Below are 22,284 nucleotides of genomic sequence, written 5' to 3' on the forward strand. Positions count from 1 at the left end.
GGGTTTTAAATTTCCAAACGTGGACTAGGACTACCATAGTGTTCAGGTCTTAGAGGCAGAGGAATTAGTTGAGCAGGTACAAGAAAATGTTTTAATTCAGAACGTGGATGTACCTTCTGGAAAAGATGAAAAACTTGACCTGCTTTTAGGAAGTAAAGCAGGGCAGGTGCCTGAAGCATCAGTAGAAGAACATTTTGGGGCCAGTGACTATACTTCAATGAGTTATAAAGTAGTTATGGACAGGGATAGACCTGATCTAATAGTTAAAGTTCTGAATTGGAGGAAGACCAATTTTGGCAGACTTACGCAAGAACTTTCAAAAATTGATGGGGGGTGGTGGTGGGAGCAGGTGGAGAGTATAGATATTCCAAGGTAAATGGAGACATGGAAAATGTGAAGTGTTCAAAAATGAGAGCTCAGACAACGTATGTTCCTGTTATTGCGAAGGACAAGGCAGGTTGATACAGGAAATGCTGGATGATAAGAGAAATTCAGCTTCTGATCAAGAAGACGAAAGCATATGTGAGGTAGAAGCAGCATAATAGAGTGATTTTCTAGAAGAATGTAATGGCAGCCGGAGTGCACTTAAGAGGGAATACAGGAGGGCAAGAATGAGTTTGCTTTGTCAAACAGGGTGTGGAGAATCCAAAGGGTTTCAACAAATACGTTAAGGGGGAAAAGGAAGAGTAACTGGGGAGAGAACAGTGCCCCATAAACATAAGCCATGCTACCTATGTGTGGAACTGCAGGAGGTAGGTGAGATGTTACACGAGTATCTCAGATCAGTGATAATGGGAACCTCTGATGCTGGAGATTCCAAGATAATAAAATGTGAGGCTGGATGAACACAGCAGGCCAAGCAGCATCTCAGGAGCACAAAAGCTGACGTTTCGGGCCTAGACCCTATATCAGAGAGGGGGATGGGGGGAGGGAACTGGAATAAATAGGGAGAGAGGGGGAGGCGGACCGAAGATGGAGAGTCAAGAAGATAGGTGGAGAGAGTGTAGGTGGGGAGGTGGGGAGGGGATAGGTCAGTCCAGGGAAGACGGATAGGTCCAGGAGGTGGGATGAGGTTAGTAGGTAGCTGGGGGTGCGGCTTGGGGTGGCAGGAAGGGATGGGTGAGAGGAAGAACCGGTTAGGGAGGCAGAGACAGGTTGGACTGGTTTTGGGATGCAGTGGGTGGGGGGGAAAGAGCTGGGCTGGTTGTGTGGTGCAGTGGGGGGAGGGGATGAACTGGGCTGGTTTAGGGATGCAGTAGGGGAAGGGGAGATTTTGAAACTGGTGAAGTCCACATTGATACCATATGGCTGCGTTGTTCCCAGGCAGAATATGAGTTGCTGTTCCTGCAACCTTCGGGTGGCATCATTGTGGCAGTGCAGGAGGCCCATGATGGACATGTCATCAAGAGAATGGGAGGGGGAGTGGAAATGGTTTGCGACTGGGAGGTGCAGTTGTTTGTTGCGAACTGAGCGGAGGTGTTCTGCAAAGCGGTCCCCAAGCCTCCGCTTGGTTTCCCCAATGTAGAGGAAGCCGCACCGGGTACAGTGGATGCAGTATACCACATTAGCAGATGTGCAGGTGAACCTCTGCTTAATGTGGAATGTCATTTGGGGCCTGGGATGGGGGTGAGGGAGGAGGTGTGGGGACAAGTGTAGCATTTCCTGCGGTTGCAGGGGAAGGTGCCGGGTGTGGTGGGGTTGGAGGGCAGTGTGGAGCGAACAAGGGAGTCATGGAGAGAGTGGTCTCTCCGGAACGCAGACAGGGGAGGGGATGGAAAAATGTCTTGGGTGGTGTGGTCGGATTGTAAATGGCGGAAGTGATGGAGGATAATGCGTTGTATCCAGAGGTTGGTAGGGTGGTGTGTGAGAACGAGGGGGATCCTCTTGGGGCGGTTGTGGCGGGGGCAGGGTGTGAGGGATGTGTCGCGGGAAATGCGGGAGACGTGGTCAAGGGCGTTCTCGATCACCGTGGGGGGAAAGTTGCGGTCCTTAAAGAACTTGGACATCTGGGATGTGCGGGAGTGGAATGTCTTATCGTGGGAGCAGATGCGGCGGAGGCGGAGGAATTGGGAATAGGGGATGGAATTTTAGCACGAGGGTGGGTGGGAGGAGGTGTATTCTAGGTCGCTCTGGGAGTCGGTGGGCTTGAAATGGACATCAGTTACAAGCTGGTTGCCTGAGATGGAGACTGACATGTCCAGGAAGGTGAGGGATGTGCTGGAGATGGCCCAGGTGAACTTAAGGTTGGGGTGGAAGGTGTTGGTGAAGTGGATGAACTGTTCGAGCTCCTCTGGGGAGCACGAGGTGGCGCCGATACAGTCATCAATGTACCGGAGGAAGAGGTGGGGTTTGGGGCCTGTGTAGGTGCGGAAGAGGGACTGTTCCACGTAACCTACAAAGAGGCAGGCATAGCTGGGGCCCATGCGGGTGCCCAAGGCCACCCCCTTAGTCTGGAGGAAGTGGGAGGAGTCAAAAGAGAAGTTGAGTGTGAGGACGAGTTCAGCTAGGCGGATGAGAGTGTCGGTGGAGGGGGCCTGGTCGGGCCTGCGGGACAGGAAGAAGCGGAGGGCCTTGAGGCCATCTCCATGCGGAATGCAGGTGTACAGGGACTGGACGTCCATGGTGAATATGAGGTGTTGGGGGCCAGGGAATTGGAAGTCCTGGAGGAGGTGGAGGGCGTGGGTGGTGTCACGGACGTAGGTGGGGAGTTCCTGGACCAAAGGGGAGAAAATGGAGTCCAGATAGGTGGAGATGAGTTCGGTGGGGCAGGAGCAGGCTGAGACGATGGGTCGACCAGGGCAGGCAGGTTTGTGGATTTTGGGAAGGAGATAGAAACGGGCCGTGCGGGGTTGGGGAACAATGAGGTTGGAGGCTGTGGGTGGGAGGTCCCCTGAGATGATGAGGTCGTGAATGGTGTTGGAGATGATGGTTTGGTGTTCGGGTGTGGGGTCATGATCGAGGAGGCGGTAGGAGGTGGTGTCGGAGAGTTGGCGTCTGGCCTCGACGATGTAGAGGTCAGTGCGCCATACTACCACTGCGCCACCCTTGTCTGCGGGTTTGATGGTGAGGTTGGAGTTGGAGTGGAGGGAGCGGAGGGCTGCCCGTTCTGCGGGGGAGAGGTTGGAGTGGGTGAGAGGGATGGAGACGTTGAGGCGGTAAATGTCTCGACGGCAGTTGGGGATGAAGAGGTCGAGGGAGGGTAGGAGGCCTCGGGGTGGTGTCCAGGAGGAGGACTTGTGTTGGAAGCGGGTGAAGGGGTCAGTGGAAGGAGGGTTGGGTTCCCGGTTGAAGAAGTAGGCATGGAGGCGAAGACGGCGGAAAAACTGCTCTATGTCCGACCGTGACTGGTATTCGTTGATGTGTGGTTGTAGGGAGACAAAGGTGAGCCCCTTGCTAAGGACTGACCGTTCGTCCTCAGTCAGTAGGAGGTCTGGGGGGATGGTGAAGATGCGGCAGGGCTCAGTGTGTCTGTCTCCTCTGGGGTTGCAGGCTGTGGAGGTTGTGGGCGGAGCGATGAGGTCGTCGGCCGTGGGCGGGGTTCCGTCGGCTGTGGTCGGGGTCCCGTCGGCCGTGGGCGGGGTTTCGTCGGCGACGGCCGTGGGCGGGGTTCAGTCGGCATCGAGCGTGGGCGGGGTTCCGTCGGCGTCGACCGTGGGCGGTGTTGCGTCGGCGTCGACCGTGGGCGGGGTCGCGTCGGCGGTTGGAGGATCGGGGTGGGCGGCAGCAGCTGAGGTGAGGGTGGTGTGTGGGCTGTTGTACCTGAACGTGGAGGTGGTGACTGCAGCAGCGGTTCCGGAAGTTCTGTGTCCGGCGGAGGCGGATGTGACGTCATCTGTGGGGTCTGCGGCCGTGTCCTCATGGTCAATGGCGGCGGGTGCATGGTGGGGGAGGGGCAGGGACAGAGTCGGGATTTGGGAGGCGCAGGAATCCTCTTGTGGGTGACAGGGGCCGTTGAGTTGGTTGTACTTACGATTTTTGGTGTCCAGTAAAGCTGAGTGGAACTGGGTGTTCAGTCTGCGGATCCTGCGGAGGATAAAAAACAGCAGGGGTCCTTTGCAGGTCTGGGAGAGGTAGGCTCTGAGCTGGGGCAGGCTGGATTGCAGTGCCTGGAGGTGCCGGCGCATGGCTGCGAGTGTCTGTTTCAGGACTCGCAGGGAGAGCCGCCTCTGAAGGGTCTGAATGTTATGGGTGTAGAGGTGGTCACGGTTGGGGCCAAATTGGGAAGGCTGAAATGTGGACTGTAGCCCCTTGGGGATGATCTGGTTCCGTAGGCAGGTGCTGAGGAAGCTGATGTGGCTGTGGTACCTGGTCTGCTTCAGGACATGGTCGAGCAGTTTCAAGGCCGAAGAGATTACAAGAGAGTTGCAATGGGTGAGAGATTCCCTGAGGTTGGTCCGGAGGGAGGAGGGTACCTTCTTCAGGTTAGGCATCCCTGGAAGAGGCTTCGCAGTGAGGTTAAAATAGTATCAGAGATAATGGGAACTGCAGATGCTGGAGATTCCAAGATAATAAAATGTGAGGCTGGATGAACACAGCAGGCCAAGCAGCATCTCAGGAGCACAAAAGCTGACGTCCCGGGCCTAGACCCTTCATCAGAGAGGGGGATGGGGGGAGGGAACTGGAATAAATAGGGAGAGAGGGGGAGGCGGACCGAAGATGGAGAGTCAAGAAGATAGGTGGAGAGAGTGCAGGAGGGGAGGTAGGGAGGGGATAGGTCAGTCCAGGGAAGACAGGCAGGTCCAGGAGGTGGAATGAGGTTAGTAGGTAGCTGGGGGTGTGGCTTGGGGTGGGAGGAAGGGATGGGTGAGAGCAAGAACCGGTTAGGGAGGCAGAGACAGGTTGGACTGGTTTTGGGATGCAGTGGGTGGGGGGGAAAGAGCTGGGCTGGTTGTGTGGTGCAGTGGGGGGACGGGATGAACTGGGCTGGTTTAGGGATGCAGTTGGGGAAGGGGAGATTTTGAAACTGGTGAAGTCCACATTGATACCATATGGCTGCAGGGTTCCCAGGCGGAATATGAGTTGCTGTTCCTGCAACCTTCGGGTGGCATCATTGTGGCAGTGCAGGAGGCCCATGATGGATATGTCATCAAGAGAATGGGAGGGGGAGTGGAAATGGTTTGCGACTGGGAGGTGCAGTTGTTTGTTGCGAACTGAGCGGAGGTATTCTGCAAAGCGGTCCCCAAGCCTCCGCTTGGTTTCCCCAATGTAGAGGAAGCCGCACCGGGTACAGTGGATGCAGTATACCACATTGGCAGATGTGCAGGTGAACCTCTGCTTAATGTGGAATGTCATCTTCGGGCCTGGGATGGGGGTGAGGGAGGAGGTGTGGGGACAAGTGTAGCATTTCCTGCGGTTTCAGAGGAAGGTGCCGGGTGTGGTGGGGTTGGAGGGCAGTGTGGAGCGAACAAGGGAGTCATGGAGAGAGTGGTCTCTCCGGAAAGCAGACAGGGGAGGGGATGGAAAAATGTCTTGGGTGGTGGGGTCGGATTGTAAATGGCGGAAGTGTCGGAGGATAATGCGTTGTATCCCGACGTTGGTAGGGTGGTGTGTGAGAACGAGGGGGATCCTCTTGGCGCGGTTGTGGCGGGGGCAGGGTGTGAGGGATGTGTCGCGGGAAATGCGGGAGACGCGGTCAAGGGCGTTCTCGATCACCGTGGGGGGAAAGTCGCGGTCCTTAAAGAACTTGGACATCTGGGATGTGCGGGAGTGGAATGTCTTATCGTGGGAGCAGATGCGGCGGAGGCGGAGGAATTGGGAATAGGGGATGGAATTTTTGCAGGAGGGTGGGTGGGAGGAGGTGTATTCTAGGTAGCTCTGGGAGTCGGTGGGCCTGAAATGGACATCAGTTACAAGCTGGTTGCCTGTGATGGAGACTGAGAGGTGCAGGAATGTGAGGGATGTGCTGGAGATGGCCCAGGTGAATTGAAGGTTGGGGTGGAAGGTGTTGGTGAAGTGGATGAACTGTTCGAGCTCCTCTGGGGAGCAAGAGGCGGCGCCGATACAGTCATCAATGTACCGGAGGAAGAGGTGGGGTTTGGGGCCTGTGTAGGTGCGGAAGAGGGACTGTTCCACGTAACCTACAAAGAGGCAGGCATAGCTGGGGCCCATGCGGGTGCCCATGGCCACCCCCGTCGTCTGTAGGAAGTGGGAGGAGTCACGCCAACTCTCCGACACCACCTCCTACCGCCTCCTCGATCATGACCCCACACCCGAGCACCAAACCATCATCTCCAACACCATTCACGACCTTATCACCTCAGGGGACCTCCCACCCACAGCCTCCAAACTCATTGTTCCCCAACCCCGCACGGCCCGTTTCTATCTCCTTCCCAAAATCCACAAACCTGCCTGCCCTGGTCGACCCATCGTCTCAGCCCGCTCCTGCCCCACCGAACTCATCTCCACCTATCTGGACTCCATTTTCTCCCCTTTGGTCCAGGAACTCCCCACCTACGTCCGTGACACCACCCACGCCCTCCACCTCCTCCAGGACTTCCAATTCCCTGGCCCCCAACACCTCATATTCACCATGGACGTCCAGTCCCTGTACACCTGCATTCCGCATGGAGATGGCCTCACGGCCCTCTGCTTCTTCCTGTCCCGCAGGCCCGACCAGGCCCCCTCCACCGACACTCTCATCCGCCTAGCTGAACTCGTCCTCACACTCAACAACTTCTCTTTTGACTCCTCCCACTTCCTACCGACTAAGGGGGTGGCCATGGGCACCCGCATGGGCCCCAGCTATGCCTGCCTCTTTGTAGGTTACGTGGAACAGTCCCTCTTCCGCACCTACACAGGCCCCAAACCCCACCTCTTCCTCCGGTACATTGATGACTGTATCGGCGCCGCCTCTTGCTCCCCAGAGGAGCTCGAACAGTTCATCCACTTCACCAACACCTTCCACCCCAACCTTAAGTTCACCTGGGCCATCTCCAGCACATCCCTCACCTTCCTGGACCTCTCAGTCTCCATCTCAGGCAACCAGCTTGTAACTGATGTACATTTCAAGCCCACCGACTCCCAGAGCGACCTAGAATACACCTCCTCCCACCCACCCTCGTGCTAAAATTCCATCCCCTATTCCCAATTCCTCCGCCTCCGCCGCATCTGCTCCCACGATAAGACATTCCACTCCCGCACATCCCAGATGTCCAAGTTCTTTAAGGACCGCGACTTTCCCCCCACGGTGATCGAGAACGCCCTTGACCGCGTCTCCCGCATTTCCCGCGACACATCCCTCACACCCCGCCCCCGCCACAACCGCCCCAAGAGGATCCCCCTCGTTCTCACACACCACCCTACCAACCTCCGGATACAACGCATTATCCTCCGACACTTCCGCCATTTACAATCCGACCCCACCACCCAAGACATTTTTCCATCCCCTCCCCTGTCTGCTTTCCGGAGAGACCACTCTCTCCGTGACTCCCTTCTTCGCTCCACACTGCCCTCCAACCCCATCACACCCGGCACCTTCCCCTGCAACCGCAGGAAATGCTACACTTGTCCCCACACCTCCTCCCTCACCCCCATCCCAGGCCCGAACATGACATTCCACATTAAGCAGAGGTTCACCTGCACATCTGCCAATGTGGTATACTGCATCCACTGTACCAGGTGCGGCTTCCTCTACATTGGGGAAACCAAGCGAAGGCTTTGGGACCGCTTTGCCGAACACCTCCGCTCAGTTCGCAACAAACAACTGCACCTCCCAGTCGCAAACAATTTCCACTCCCCCTCCCATTCTCTTGATGACATGTCCATCATGGGCCTCCTGCACTGCCACAATGATGCCACCCGAAGGTTGCAGGAACAGCAACTCATATTCTGCCTGGGAACCCTGCAGCCATATGGTATCAATGTGGACTTCACCAGTTTCAAAATATCCCCTTCCCCCACTGCATCCCTAAACCAGCCCAGTTCATCCCCTCCCCCCACTGCACCACACAACCAGCCCAGCTCTTTCCCCCCACCCACTGCATCCCAAAACCAGTCCAAACTGTCTCTGCCTCCCTAACCGGTTCTTCCTCTCACTCATCCCTTCCTCCCACCCCAAGCCGCACCCCCAGCTACCTACTAACCTCATCCCACCTCCTTGACCTGTCCGTCTTCCCTGGACTGACCTATCCCCTCCCTACCTCCCCACCTACACCCTCTCCACCTATCTTCTTTACTCTCCATCTTCGGTCCGCCTCCCCCTCTCTCCCTATTTATTCCAGTTCCCTCCCCCCATCCCCCTCTCTGATGAAGGGTCTAGGCCCGAAACGTCAGCTTTTGTGCTCCTGAGATGCTGCTTGGCCTGCTGTGTTCATCCAGCCTCACATTTTATTATCTTGGAATCTCCAGCATCTGCAGTTCCCATTATCTCTCTCACAACTGTGCCTACTTCAATTTTACTGTTTCACTATTTCCCACACAGTTGCTCTTTTTCTACCTTGCACTTCTCTTGAGGTTTCCGGAGTATTTTTTTCTCATTTTTTTTCTTATTCACTTTTTTCTCGCTTATTTTACGTGTGGCAACACAAGGACTCACAACCCTCCTCTTTCCTTATTTGACTTGTGATTGTGCCAGGACTCTCAGCCCTCCCTTTTCTCCTAATTTGCAGGCTGGGCATTGCAACCCACTGTTCCTTATTTCAGGTTCTGACATTATTTCACACACTCTTGTGCTGTCCTTTGCATTCTCATGTTATTTCAAATATTTTCGTGTTATGTTGCATTTTCACATTAGGTCACATGTTCTCGCGCCAGGATCCCCTTCCACTATTTTGTGTGTTCTCGCAAAATAGTGGAAGGGCTTTCTGGCTTACAGAAGAAACCCACCAATTGCCAAGCTAGCTTGAAAGAGTGGTAATTAAAGATTCTTACCCAGATCATGGCCCAGTGTAACCATGCTCACAGCAGCAATTTGTAGGAACATTTTCCAGAGCAGGGACAAGAACTCAGGAGGCAGGCAAGATTCAAGCAAGTGGAAGATGTTTATTCAAGCAGAGACCAGTCGACAGTGGAAGCAAGCCTATGGGTTTTCGTGGAAACTGGCTTTGGAGGATGGATCAATGACACACCCTCTGGTTTTACAAAGAAATACAGCATTTTTTATATATCTTGTGTTACAGTAATCAATTGCAACATATTCACTGTCCTCCCCAATTAATCTAAACACACCGATCCTGTGGGACACCTAGTGGACACTTCTATAGACAGGCCCCAGGTTCCATGATCTTACGCTGTTTGCTCGACATTATCATCTCTCAGCCTCAGAATCTTTCTGTGCATCCCATTCATTTGCATTCAAAAAGTTTGATGATTATACTTCCTTGGGTCTTTCTCAGACGTGTTTATCTATAAGGACAGTTTGAAATCCATTATCTGTTGTATGTTGGTACAGTCATTTATCACATTCAGTTACTCTAATTTTCCCATTCTCCCAATGCATAATGTAAAAACAAAAAAAAATCAGTTAGTTTAACTAATTGCTATCAGGTTAACTTCTGTATAAAGTTAATAAAAGTGTAGTGTTGTATCATTACTTCTATAGTCAGCATTTCATAATTTATGGGTTGTGAGGGCAGAAGAGAAGGCATTTCCTCAGGCTAGTTAACCTACACATCTAAACTTAAATGTTCGTAAGGACTGCCTTATATTCTGATTGTGTCTTGAAACCAACTTATGTGATTACAGCAGTTTTAGATCAAAACAATTTAATATTGCTGGTTGCTTCAAAGAGGCGACTATTTATGAGGAAAAAAACTTTAGCTGCTTAAGAACCTAAACTAGAACATGATGTTACGCATTTACTGGGACAACCATTTTTTCAGTAATAAAGCTGGAATTGGCCATTTCCCTGTCCTGAGGCATCCTTTTATCAGAACTGCCTGGGATGGAAACATACAGCGTCCTTTTACATACCTCCTAGCAGTTCTGCTCAAGGATACAATTATACTTCACTGTGTGAGCAGGCTGCTTAATTTTTGCTCAGCTTCTGTCTGCCAACTTGTAAGCAGGTATGGGCAGCTTGGAGTGGTCCAGTACAAGTCACCTTATATAGCCACTACAGGTCACCCCTACGCCAAGTCAGAAAGTGAGATGGGCAGAGAGGCAGTGGAACATGGAGAGAGAGACGGCGAGAGGGCCAAAAATATATGGCTAAAGAGACAAACAGATAGAGAGAGTGGTGCAGAGAGAGGGACAGGAGCTAATTGAGACAGAACGAGAGAGAGGGACCAATGTGAGAAGGGTACACAGAGAGAGAGAAAGACACAGTTACAAAGGGAAAGGGTGTGAGGCAGAGAGGGAGCACAGAGGGGCAGAGAAGGAGGAGAGCATATGAAAATAGAGAGGGAACGACTTACGAGGGAGAGAGAGGGTGGGCGGAATATGGGTGAGATAGAGATCAACAGAGGGGGGAAGAGAGGGACAGATGGAAAGAGAGACAGGGGAAAGGACTGTTGGGAGGGGATGGTGCAAACAGAGACAGATATAGAAGCTGATGAGAATAGAAGTGGAGAAAGAGCGTGGATAGGGAAGAGGGAAACACGGAGAAGGGCAGACAGAGAGAGCCAGGAACAGATGAGGAGAGAAGGACCAAGAGGGACAGGGGGGGAGAGAGAGAGGGGAGGCAGAAGGAGGACAGTTAGAAAGAGAACGACAGAGAGAGTGAGGGATAGAGAGAGACATAGAGAGTTGGACGGTTAAGGATATATTGGAGACAGGGACAGACAGAGTGATGAAAGGTGGGACGGTGCTGAGAGACAGAGTAGGAAAGGAAGATAGAGATTGAGAGTGAGAGGGGAACAAAGAGTGAAAGCAACAGTGTTACAGATGGGTGAGGTGTGTGTGAGAGCGATAAGGGCGACAGAGGACGTGACAGAGGGAGAATATGAGTGAGGGGACCAGAGGGAGAGAGACACAGAGAGAAACGGGCAGAGGAGTGGGAAAGGGGTGGGGCAGTGGGAGAGAGAGGGGTGTGGAGAAGAGGAGAGAAAGAGAGATGTGACAGGGGATAGAGAGGGGAGAGGGCTAAGAGAGAGAGAGGGCTAGATGGGGCGAAACGTGTAGGCAGGGCCGGAGTGGGTGAGAGAGAGGGCCTGAGGAAAAGAAAGAGAGGGGGATGGAGGTGGAGTGAGCCAGTCTGGAGGGAGAGGAGGACAGAGGGAGAGAGAGGGAGCAGAGACAGGGAGGGGAACAGAGAGAGGCAGTGGGAGATGGAGAGACAGAGGCAGATATACAGAGAGAGGGACAGGTAGAGAATGGGAAAGAGAGAGAGATAGAGGAATACAGTGAGAGAGAGGGCAGGCAGAGGAAATAAAATGAGGACAGCACGAGAGATAGAACAAAAACATAGAAAAGTGCAGAATAGGAACAGACCCTTCAACCCAAGATGTTGCACCAAACACGACATCAAATCAAACTAAGACCTTATGCCTGCACCTGGAACATTTCCCTCCATTTCGTACACAACAGTGTGTGCATGTAAAATTCTCTTAAACACCCTTATCTTATCTGCCTCTACGACCACACCTGCCAGCACATTCCACACTCCTACCACACTGAGTAAAAAACATGCCCCTCACAGTTCCTTTGAACATGCCTCCCCCCTCCCATCAACCTTTAAAACACATCTCCTGGTTTTAGTTATTTCAACTACGAGAAAATATTCTGGTTTTCAACCCTACCTATACATCTCATAATCTTACAGACGTCTATCAAGTCTCCCCTCAGTTCTACTGCCCCAGAGTAAACTACCAAAGTTTATCGACAAGAGAAAGAGAAAAGTGCTGGAAAAGCTCAGCAGATATGGCAGTATCTGTGAAGAGAAAACAGAGTTTATGTTTCAGATCCAGTGACTCTTCCTCAGAACTGATGGTAGCCAGGAAATTGTGTCTTTCTACCTCTCCTCCCTTTAATCCAGGCAGCATCCTGGTAAAACTGGTAAAGCTGGTAAAGGCGCAACAACACCTCTTCTTCATGAGGAAGCTGAGGAAATGGATTAAGAGATTTAGTACATCTTCACCCGAGAAAGCATTCTATCCAAGCAGAGCAACTAGCCTGGTCAGGACCTTAAAAAACTACTGAAGGTTGTGTGCATATGTCAGACCATCACAGAAGCCAACCTTCCATTCATTAGCGCCATGACACATCTCGTTGCCAGGGAAAATCTGCCATCATAATCGAAGACCCACGCCACCCGCTAAGGCTCTCCAACATCCTCTTCCATCAGGCAGAATATACAAAGTTTGAACACATGCACTGGCGCCTAATTTGACAGAAACACTGAAATGTGCCACAGTAAACCTCTGTGGGATAAGGTTGCACAAACCAGCACTACCCTCAGACACAGCAACATGGTGCTTCATTGCTGCAACATTGAACTGAAATCAGAAAATCTCGGATGGACTGATGAATGAGTGATTTTGATTGATTGATGAATTTGGGTAATGGGATATTTCAGCACATTCTTCAGCTGCTGCCTGAACTTAGTCTGGGTCACGGCATAAATCGCGGTGTTTGTGCAGCAACTGAGGAGCTGCAGCATGAAGCCCAATTCCTGCACAAAGTGACCGAGGTACACAGAGTTATATCCAAAGAACCACATCCGGTTCCACACAGAATACACCATTAACATTGACCACAACAGGATGAAATTGGCCGAGATCACAAACAGAAAAATGATGGATTTTTTTCGATTTCTCATTTCTGTGTCACACTGACCGTCCCCATTGGTGTGAGCCCGGAGTCTCCTGCGGGCTCTACCGGTCACTAAAATGTGTCTGACGGTGAAAACATTGAGCAGCAGAATCAGGAGAAATGGGAGAGTCGGGGTTAGAATGTGGTGGAGGAACTCGATTGTGACCCAGGCATGAGAGGTATAAACGTCACCTCTTACATGACAAAACCAGGGGGCATTCACCAGCCGATACGATGCTGTGAGCATAAAATACCAGAAAATGTTCTTTAAACAGCTCAGCACAGTCACTGTTCCCAGAACCACAGCCGCCGTTTTCTCACTGCAATATTTACTTTTCAGCTTCTGGCAACAAATAGCCACAAATCGATCAAAGGTGAAAGTGACGGTGAACCAGACAGAACAGTCAGTGGCTGCATAAAGCAGGACGGCGTGGATATTACACACTCGGATAGAGAACAGGAAATAAAACTGTTCCGGATAAACAATGGGAATGTGTCTCAATATCAGATCAATGATAATGAGCAGTAAATCCGCTGCTGCCATGGCCCCCAGGTAACGTCTGACACATGGAGATAATCCACAATCTTTGTAAAGCAAGACGTAGATTGTCACTACGTTAACTGTGGAGAAAGAAAACAAATAAATTATACATCAGTCTGGGGGCAAAGCCACCAGTTTGGCTGAGGATCCAGTGCGATTTTTAAATGTGTCGCTGTATTCAGAGATTTATTAAAGAAATTGAGGCTGAAATGCAAAAGATAGGTTCTAAATTACTTACAAAAATGCGGTGTGAAGCACAAAAAACACTCCCCGTCCAAACACACAGGCACTGATCCATAAAACCAGATGGTTTCTCGAGTGTTCCCACATAATTGATCGTTCAATAGCATGCAGAAGTCACTTCTTTGCAGTTTCTAATATGGAGGGTGAAAGCATTGCTGTCCCGAAGGAAAATTGAATCAAAATAAGGTTGGACATTTTTGTCTTTTGGTCTAAACAGTGGTCGGCCCTCAGTAATGAAGAAATGTAACTCAGGGAAAACGTATTCACCTCTTTAACTACACCGGGGGACTTCGAAACAACACCACAGGGGACCTCTCACCCACAGCCTCCAACCTCATTGTTCCCCAACCCCGCACGGCCCGTTTCTATCTCCTTCCCAAAATCCACAAACCTGCCTGCCCTGGTCGACCCATCGTATCAGCCTGCTCCTGCTCCACCGAACTCATCTCCACCTATCTGGACTCCATTTTCTCCCCTTTGGTCCAGGAACTCCCCACCTACGTCCGTGACACCACCCACGCCCTCCACCGCCTCCAGGACTTCCAATTCCCTGGCCCCCAACACCTCATATTCACCATGGACGTCCAGTCCCTGCACACCTGCATTCTGCATGGAGATGGCCTCAAGGCCCTCCGCTTCTTCCTGTCCCGCAGGCCCGACCAGTCCCCCTACACCAACACTCTCATCCGCCTAGCTATCTCGTCCTCACCCTCAACAACTTCTCTTTTGACTCCTCCCACTTCCTACAGACTAAGGGGGTGGCCATGGGCACCCGCATGGGCCCCAGCTATGCCTGCCTCTTTGTAGGTTACGTGGAACAGTCCCTCTTCCGCACCTACACAGGCCCCAAACCCCACCTCTTCCTCCGGTACATTGATGACTGTATCAGCGCCGCCTCTTGCTCCCCAGAGGAGCTCGAACAGTTCATCCACTTCACCAACAACTTCCACCCCAACCTTCAGTTCACCTGGGCCATCTCCAGCACATCCCTCACCTTCCTGGACTTCTCAGTCTCCATCGCAGGCAACCAGCTTGTAACTGATGTCCATTTCAAGCCCACCGACTCCCAGAGCTACCTAGAATACACCTCCTCCTACTCACGCTCCTGGAAAAATTCCATCCCCTATTCCCAATTCCTCCGCCTCCGCTGCATCTGCTACCAACGATAAGACATTCCACTCCCGCACATCTCATGTCCAAGTTCAATCAGGACCGCAACTTTCCCCCCACAGTGATCGAGAACGCCCTTGACCGCATCTCCCGTATTTCCCGCAACACATCCCTCACACCCCGCCTCCGCCACAACCGCGCCAAGAGGATCCCCCTCGTTCTCACACACCACCCTACCAACCTCCGGATACAACGCATTATCCTCCGACACTTCCGCCATTTACAATCCGACCCCACCACCCAAGACATTTTTCTATCCCCTCTGCTGTCAGCTTTCCGGAGAGACCACTCTCTCCGTGACTCCCTTGTTCGCTCCACACTGCCCTCCAACCCCACCACACCCGGCACCTTCCCCTGCAACCGCAGGAAATGCTACACTTGTCCCCACACCTCCTCCCTCACCCCCATCCCAGGCCCCAAGATGACATTCCACATTAAGCAAATGTTCACCTGCATATCTGCCAATGTGGTATCCTGCATCCACTGTCCCCGGTGCGGCTTCCTCTACATTGGGGAAACCAAGCGGAGGCTTGGGGACCGCTATGCAGAACACCTCCACTCTGCTCGCAACAAACAAGTGCACCTCCCAGTCGCAAACCATTTCCACTCCCCCTCCCATTCTCTAGATGACATGTCCATCATGGGCCTCATGCAGTGCCACAGTGATGCCACCCGAAGGTTGCAGGAACAGCAACTCATATTCCGCCTCGGAACCCTGCAGCCAAATGGTATCAATGTGGACTTCACCAGTTTCAAAATCTCCCTTTCCCCTACTGCATCCCTAAACCAGCCCAGTTCGTCCCCTCCCCCCACTGCACCACACAACCAGCCCAGCTCTTCCCCCCTACCCACTGCATCCCAAAACCAGTCCAAACTGTCTCTGCCTCCCTAATCTGTTCTTCCTCTCACCCATCCCTTCCTCCCACCCCAAGCCGCACCCCCAGCTACCTACTAACCTCATCCCACCTCCTTGACCTGTCCGTCTTCCCTGGACTGACCTACCCCCTCCCTACCTCCCCACCTACACTCTCTCCACCTATCTTCTTTACTCTCCATCTTCGGTCCGCCTCCCCCTCTCTCCCTATTTATTCCAGTTCCCTCTCCCCATCGCCCTCTCTGATGAAGGGTCTAGGCCCGAAACGTCAGCTTTTGTGCTCCTGAGATGCTGCTTGGCCTGCTGTGTTCATCCAGCCTCACATTTTATTATCTTGGAATTCTCCAGCATCTGCAGTTCACATTATCTCTGACTTTGAAACAATGTTTCCTTCCTCTCCCTGGAATGGGATCTCTTCTTTCAGGAAATTATATTTTGTTCAATTAATTGACCTCCGGGCGTTCACGGGTAATGCCAGTCACAGAATATTTTGGGGAATGTCAGTTTTAGAATTTTCTAGGGAATGGCGGTTATAGAATAGGCCTGGGAACGCTAGTAATACAATATTCCAGAGACTGACAGTTATAAAATGTTCTGCAGAATATCGGGTATAGAATGTTCTAGAGAATGTTGGTTATAGAATGTTCCAGAAAATGCCACGTACAAAATGCAATAGAGTCATAAAGATCCATATCACAATGGGCCTTCAGTCCACCTGGTCTGATGAAATCCACGCAGCCTCACAGTGTTAATCTCTCATCAAACTCAACTCGACACTCTCTCTCTCTCTCTCTCTCTTGCCTTTGCAATAACCCCATAGGGGCATAGAATCTTCTGGAGAGAGTCAGTTATGGAATGTTCCAGAGAATGCCACTTGTAGAATTTTCCGAATGATGTCGTTTATTGCAGTTTCCAGATAACGCTCTGGACATTTTGCAGTTTCAGAATAATGTCAGTCGCCTGATATGTAAAACATAAGGCGAATAAGCAGAGCTGTTTTTTTTCCTCAAATCTCATCCGAATAACGTTCATCCCGAGTCCAGCCAGCTTTTTAAACCTGCTCCACAATTTAATAAGCTCAGGACTGATCTGATGGTGTCCTGAGATCCATGTCACGGATACTTTCAATTATTCAATCCTTTGTCTCGTTATACAATTAGAGATCCTGCATAGGGAATATTAGGAATTAGGAGCAAAATTAAAGAGCAGGACCTCAACTGTTATAACCACCAGGTTATTACCCGAGCCACGTGTAAATTGGTATAGAAAAGAAAAGACAAATGAGGAAGCAAGGTTGCCACGAAAGGAATGGTGCAGGAAGGATGGGTTCCTTTTCGAAGGGCACTGGTATTGGTTTTGGGACAGGACGGAGCTGAACCTTTGGGACGGACTGCACCTGAACTGTTCAGCAACCAGGATATGACTCGAAAGGTGAAATACTGTCGTCACAAAGACTGGAAACTAGTAGAAGTGGGAAGAAGTAGAAGGAGAGTTCATTAACATTTCCAGAACAATGAGATTTACCAGGTACTTGAGATAGCTTTGGAACAAGGATTAACAAGAATTCAAGGAAATTCGACAAATTCATTAGTGACAAAACACTAACAATTGAGACAATAGGGCCCGTTAAAGATCAACAAGGCTGTCTATCCATGGAACCACATGAAAAGGGTAAGATACTAAACAAGTGTTTTGCATCCTATATCGTGTGGAGTAGGATATGTAAACTAGAGAATTTGGAGAAATACATTACGATTTCTTGAAATATGCCAATACTACAGAGGAGGAGGTGCTGGACGTCTTGAAATGCATAAAGTTGGGTAAATTCCTCGCAAATGAGCAGTTGTACCCCAGAACATTGTGGGAATCTGGGGAAGTGATTGTTGGGCCCCTTGCTGAGATATTTGTATCAACAATAACCATGGGTAATGTGTTGGAAGAGAAGGGGTTGGTATGTGGTGCTATTATTTAGGAAAGATGGTCAGGAAAAACCAGGGAATTGTGTATTAGTGAACCCGACATCAGTGGTGCCTAAATTGTTGGAGGGGACTCCAAGGAACAGGACATATATATGAGGAAAGGTAAGGACAGATTAGAGATTTTCAACATGACTTGTGTGTTAGAAATCATGTCTCACTAACTTGATTGAATATTTTGAGAAGTGACAAAAAATATTGATGATGGCATCAATTGTCTGTACCGACTTCAGCAAGGCATTCAGCAAGGTTCTACGTTGTAGACCAGTTTGTAAGGTTAGATCGCATGGAATCTAGGGGCAACCAGCCACGAGGATATAAAATTGGCTTGAAGGTGGGATTCAGAGCATAATGTTAAGTGTTGACTTTTTTTGACTGATTGGAGGTCTATGACCAATGGCGTGTTGCAAGGATCAGTGCTGTGTCCGGTAGTTTTTGTCATTTATATCAATGAGTTAGATATGAACATAGGAAAAGAAGTGAGTAAGTTCACAGATAACTCCAAAATTGTTGGGGTGTCAACAGTGAAGAATAATATCTCAGAGAACAATGGGACCTGGATTAAATGGGCTGGTAAGTGGTAGATAAAGATTATTTTAGATAAATGTGAGGTATTGCATTTTGAAAGCCAAATCAGGGCAATATTTATAGACTTATTGGTAGGGATCTTCAAGGAAATAATGGAATCCCTACAGTGTTCAAAAAGGCCATTCTGCCCTTTGAGTCCACACTAATACTCCAAAGGACATCCCACCAGCATCACCTGCACCATATCGCTGTAAACCTGCATTTTTACTGTAAATCCAGTAATACACATCATTGGAAAAAAATGGCCAATTAACATGGCCAATCCACCCTAACTTGCACATCTTTGGACACTGGGAGTAGACAAACGAACCCACAGAAAAGCCATGCACGCACAGGAAAAGCGTGCAAACTCCACATAGACATTCATTTGAGGGTGGAACTAAACCTGGACCCCCATTTCCGGGAAGTAGCGTGGCTAACTACTGAAACACCATGTCACCCTGGGGTGAAGGTTCACAATTCCCTGAAGCTGGAGTCACAGGTAGACAGGTTAGTGAAGAAAGCATTTAGTACACTTACCTTTTTTGGTTCGTGCGTTGAAGAGAGGCGTTTGGATGTCATGGGTCTGTACAGAACATCAGTTAGTCCACATTTGAAATGCGGCATTTAATTTTGATCTCCTTTCTATAGAAACAATGTTGTTAAACTTGCAAGTATGGAAACATGATTTATAGGGTATTGCTGGTGTCAGAGAATTCGAGCGAAAGGGAGAGTTTGAATTGGGTGGGGCCATTTTCCCCAGAGCTTTAGAGGATAATGGATGACTTTATAGATGTAATAAAATAATGAGAGCATTGGATATGACGAATAGTCAAGGTCTTTTCTGAGGGTAGGGGAAAGCAAAGCTAGAGTGCATAGGTTTAAGGTGAGGGGTAAAGACTGAAAAGGGTCCGAAAGTGCAACCTGCTCAGGCAGAGAGCGGTGCATGTACCGAATGAGCTGCTAAATGAAGTGATGGAGGCTGGCATCTGGATTTGTACATGAAAAGGAAGGGGTTGGGGCATTTAGGCCAAATGTTGGAAAAGAGGACTAGGTTAATTAGGACACCTGGTTGGCATGGACAGATTGGCAGGAAGGGGCTGCCTCCGTGCTGCACAGCTGTCTGACTCTATATGAGAAGATGAACATTCAGTCTCTCTCAGTTTTGACGAAGGGTAACCGGACCTGGAACATTGACTCTGATTTTTGTTCATGAATGCTGCCAGACCTGCTGAGTCTTTCCAAGAACTTCAGTTTCTGTTCCTGATTTATAGCATCCATAGTTTTTTTTTCAGTTTTTATTGAACCTCTCTAGCCTGTTACACAGAAAAGGAGGTGGCTATTCAGCCTCTTGGGTCTCTTAAACTGAAACAGGACGAGGCTATTTGATCTCTCAAGTCTGCCACAGAGGGCCTTTTAGGTTTTGAGCCTGTTACAATGGAACAGAGGGAGGCCCTGTGGGCTCTGGACTCTGTTACAGCGGAAAAGGAGGTGGCCAAGCAACCTCTGGAGCCGGTTACACAGGTTGGAGGGTGTGAGCTATCGGGAGAGGCTGAATAAGTTGGGGCTAGTTGGCCGGGAGCATCGGAGGCTGAAGGATGAGCTTAAAACTTTATACAGTCATGAGCGGCATGGATATGGTGAGTAGTCAAAGGCTTTTCCCCAAGGTAGGGGAGTCCAAATCTAGATGATACAGGTTTAAGGTGAGAGGGAAAAGATTTTATAAAGGACCAAAGGGGCATTTTTTCTTTTCACACAGAGGACCACTTCTGTATGGATTGAGCTTCAGAGGAAGTGGTGGAGGATTGCTTCGTTTTCAGGTTTAAAAGACATCTGGAAGGGTATATGACGAGGAAGGGTTTAGAGCGATACAGGCCAATTGCTGACAAAACGGGCTAGATTTATTTGGGATATCTCATCGTCCTGGACAAGTTGGACAGAAGGGCCTGTCAGCACACTGCACGCCTCTATGACTCTACTACTGGAAGATGCCATCCAGCTTCTCAAGTCTGTCATACAACTGCACGACCTGTTAGCTCGCTTGCTCAATTACTGAGAAAATAAAATCATAAATACATCGTTCAGATTGTGAGGATGCTTTTCAGAAACAGAAGAAAGGCTTCCAGTCAATAGAAGCTGTAAGTAATGTGAATGGACCATTCAGTCCCTCAATTCCATTCCATGGGCAAAGCACACAGGTATTCGAACCTATTGTTCAGGATCAGGAGGAACACGTCTGTTTTCATGATAAAAAAAACTAAAAGATTGTGGATGTTGTAAATCAGGAACAAAAGCAGAAGCTGGTGGAAAAATTCAGAATAGTTCTGAAGCAGGATCACCGGACCTGAAACGTTAACTCTGATATTCTCTTCACCGACGCTGTCCGACTTGCTGATGTTTTCACAAAGCTGGCACACAGGGACAGAACAAAGCCATTCAACTGCTCGAGACGATACACAGTTTGATCTGGAGGTCAGTAAGTCCCCAGAATTCTGTTACCCAGGAACAGGAGGAGGCAACTCACTCCCCACCACTATGGTACACTGGCAGGCACGGTGATTTGGCTTGTTACAAACAGAAATATATGAATACGTTGCAGGAGTGGGCCATTCAATCCTGTTCCCCCATTCAATAATATTCAATGTAATTGTGATTCCTCACCCATTTCCCTCTCTGCAGGCTCTGTGCTGTTTTCTGGCCATGTTACAGACAGAGACACTGTAACTACAGTCATGACGACTCATCTAGCGTGGGTCACCAAAGCATCTGGTCTTCCTGAATGCCCACAGAAGATTAAAACACAACCTTGAGGAAACTATCCCAAGCATTTCCATGAACCTCCCAAAAAGAATTAAGTGAAACACTACTCAACGCCAAGTTCGAAGCCTAGTCTGAATCAATAACAGTCCGGGATTCCAGAACATATGATCAGCTGAGGGAGACGAACACAGACGTTCAGTAGACAGTCACAGAACACGTTACAAAGGTGTACCCCTTAGCTGTTGAATATCTCTTGTCCAACATGGAGCACCGCGCAGGACACTGGGAAGTGAAAGAAAGTGCAAGCTATCGTTTTTTTTAAATGTCAGTTTCATAATGATGAACTGAATGTTCCAGAGTGAATGACACAATAGGTCAGTGAGGATACGGGACATCAGTTCAAGTTAAACTGGACAACTACTTAATGGGCAACAAGATGCAGCAATACGTGGGTAGACAGCAGAATGGGACTCGCCTGGGGAGTCAGAATTTGGAGGGTACAATCGTAAGAATGAGAGCATAAAATAAATATGCTGCCAGATCAGCTAAAATTGAATTTTTAAAAAATCACATTCACAATCCAGTTCACAGAATCAGCCCAGACACCATAAATTCAGAGAAGGCATCCATTCAGCATCGAACACTGTGCAAACCAGGATAGTGTTCGTCTCAATGCAAGATGGCAATCTGTCCAGTGTGGAACCCTGATTACACCAAACCAGTGCATTGACCTATAAACCCAAACTAGACATCTACCCACCACAAGGACCACAGCAGTGCACTGTTCTATAAGCCCAGAGAAGATAACAGTGCAGCATGGGGAGCTGAGCAGACCACGGCTTGCATTGAGTTATAAATTTAAACGATGTATCTGTCGCCTTGTCGAGCTGTGCAAACCACCCCAGTGTATTGCTCAGTAACACTGCCGAAGATCACAAGGTGTAGAGCTGGATGAACACAGCATGCCAAACAGCACCAGAGGAGCAAGAAGGCTGACATTTCAGGCCTAGGCCCTTTTTCATCCAGCTCTACACCTTGTGGTCCCAGATTCACCAGCACCTGCAGTTCATACTATCACTGCCTTAGTTCGCTCTCAGCTTGGGGAACCTTGCAGCCCATGCTGGAAGTGACAGGATATGAGGCTCCCATCCATTTACAGCTCCGTATCCCCAATGTGCCATGACAAAGGGTGCTGTGGATGCGAGCATCACTGCCAGAGAGAGATGCCAGGGAATCAGTTTAAATACCAACCAAAACAAGGGGGTCAGAATGTAGACAGAGAAAGGAAAACTGAGAGATAATGTCATGGAGGGATGTGTTCACGGGTTTCAGAATGCTGAAGTGAAAATATTTTGATAGCACCTTGCAACATGGGCCAATGTTTCCCACAATGACGGGTGTATGGAATTTTGGTGAGTTCAGTTGACAGAGAGTGTTGGATGACCATTTGTTCCGTCACTTTGTAA

This window comes from Stegostoma tigrinum, unplaced genomic scaffold (genome assembly GCF_030684315.1).
Source record: "Stegostoma tigrinum isolate sSteTig4 unplaced genomic scaffold, sSteTig4.hap1 scaffold_49, whole genome shotgun sequence".
Classification (NCBI taxonomy): domain Eukaryota; kingdom Metazoa; phylum Chordata; class Chondrichthyes; order Orectolobiformes; family Stegostomatidae; genus Stegostoma; species Stegostoma tigrinum.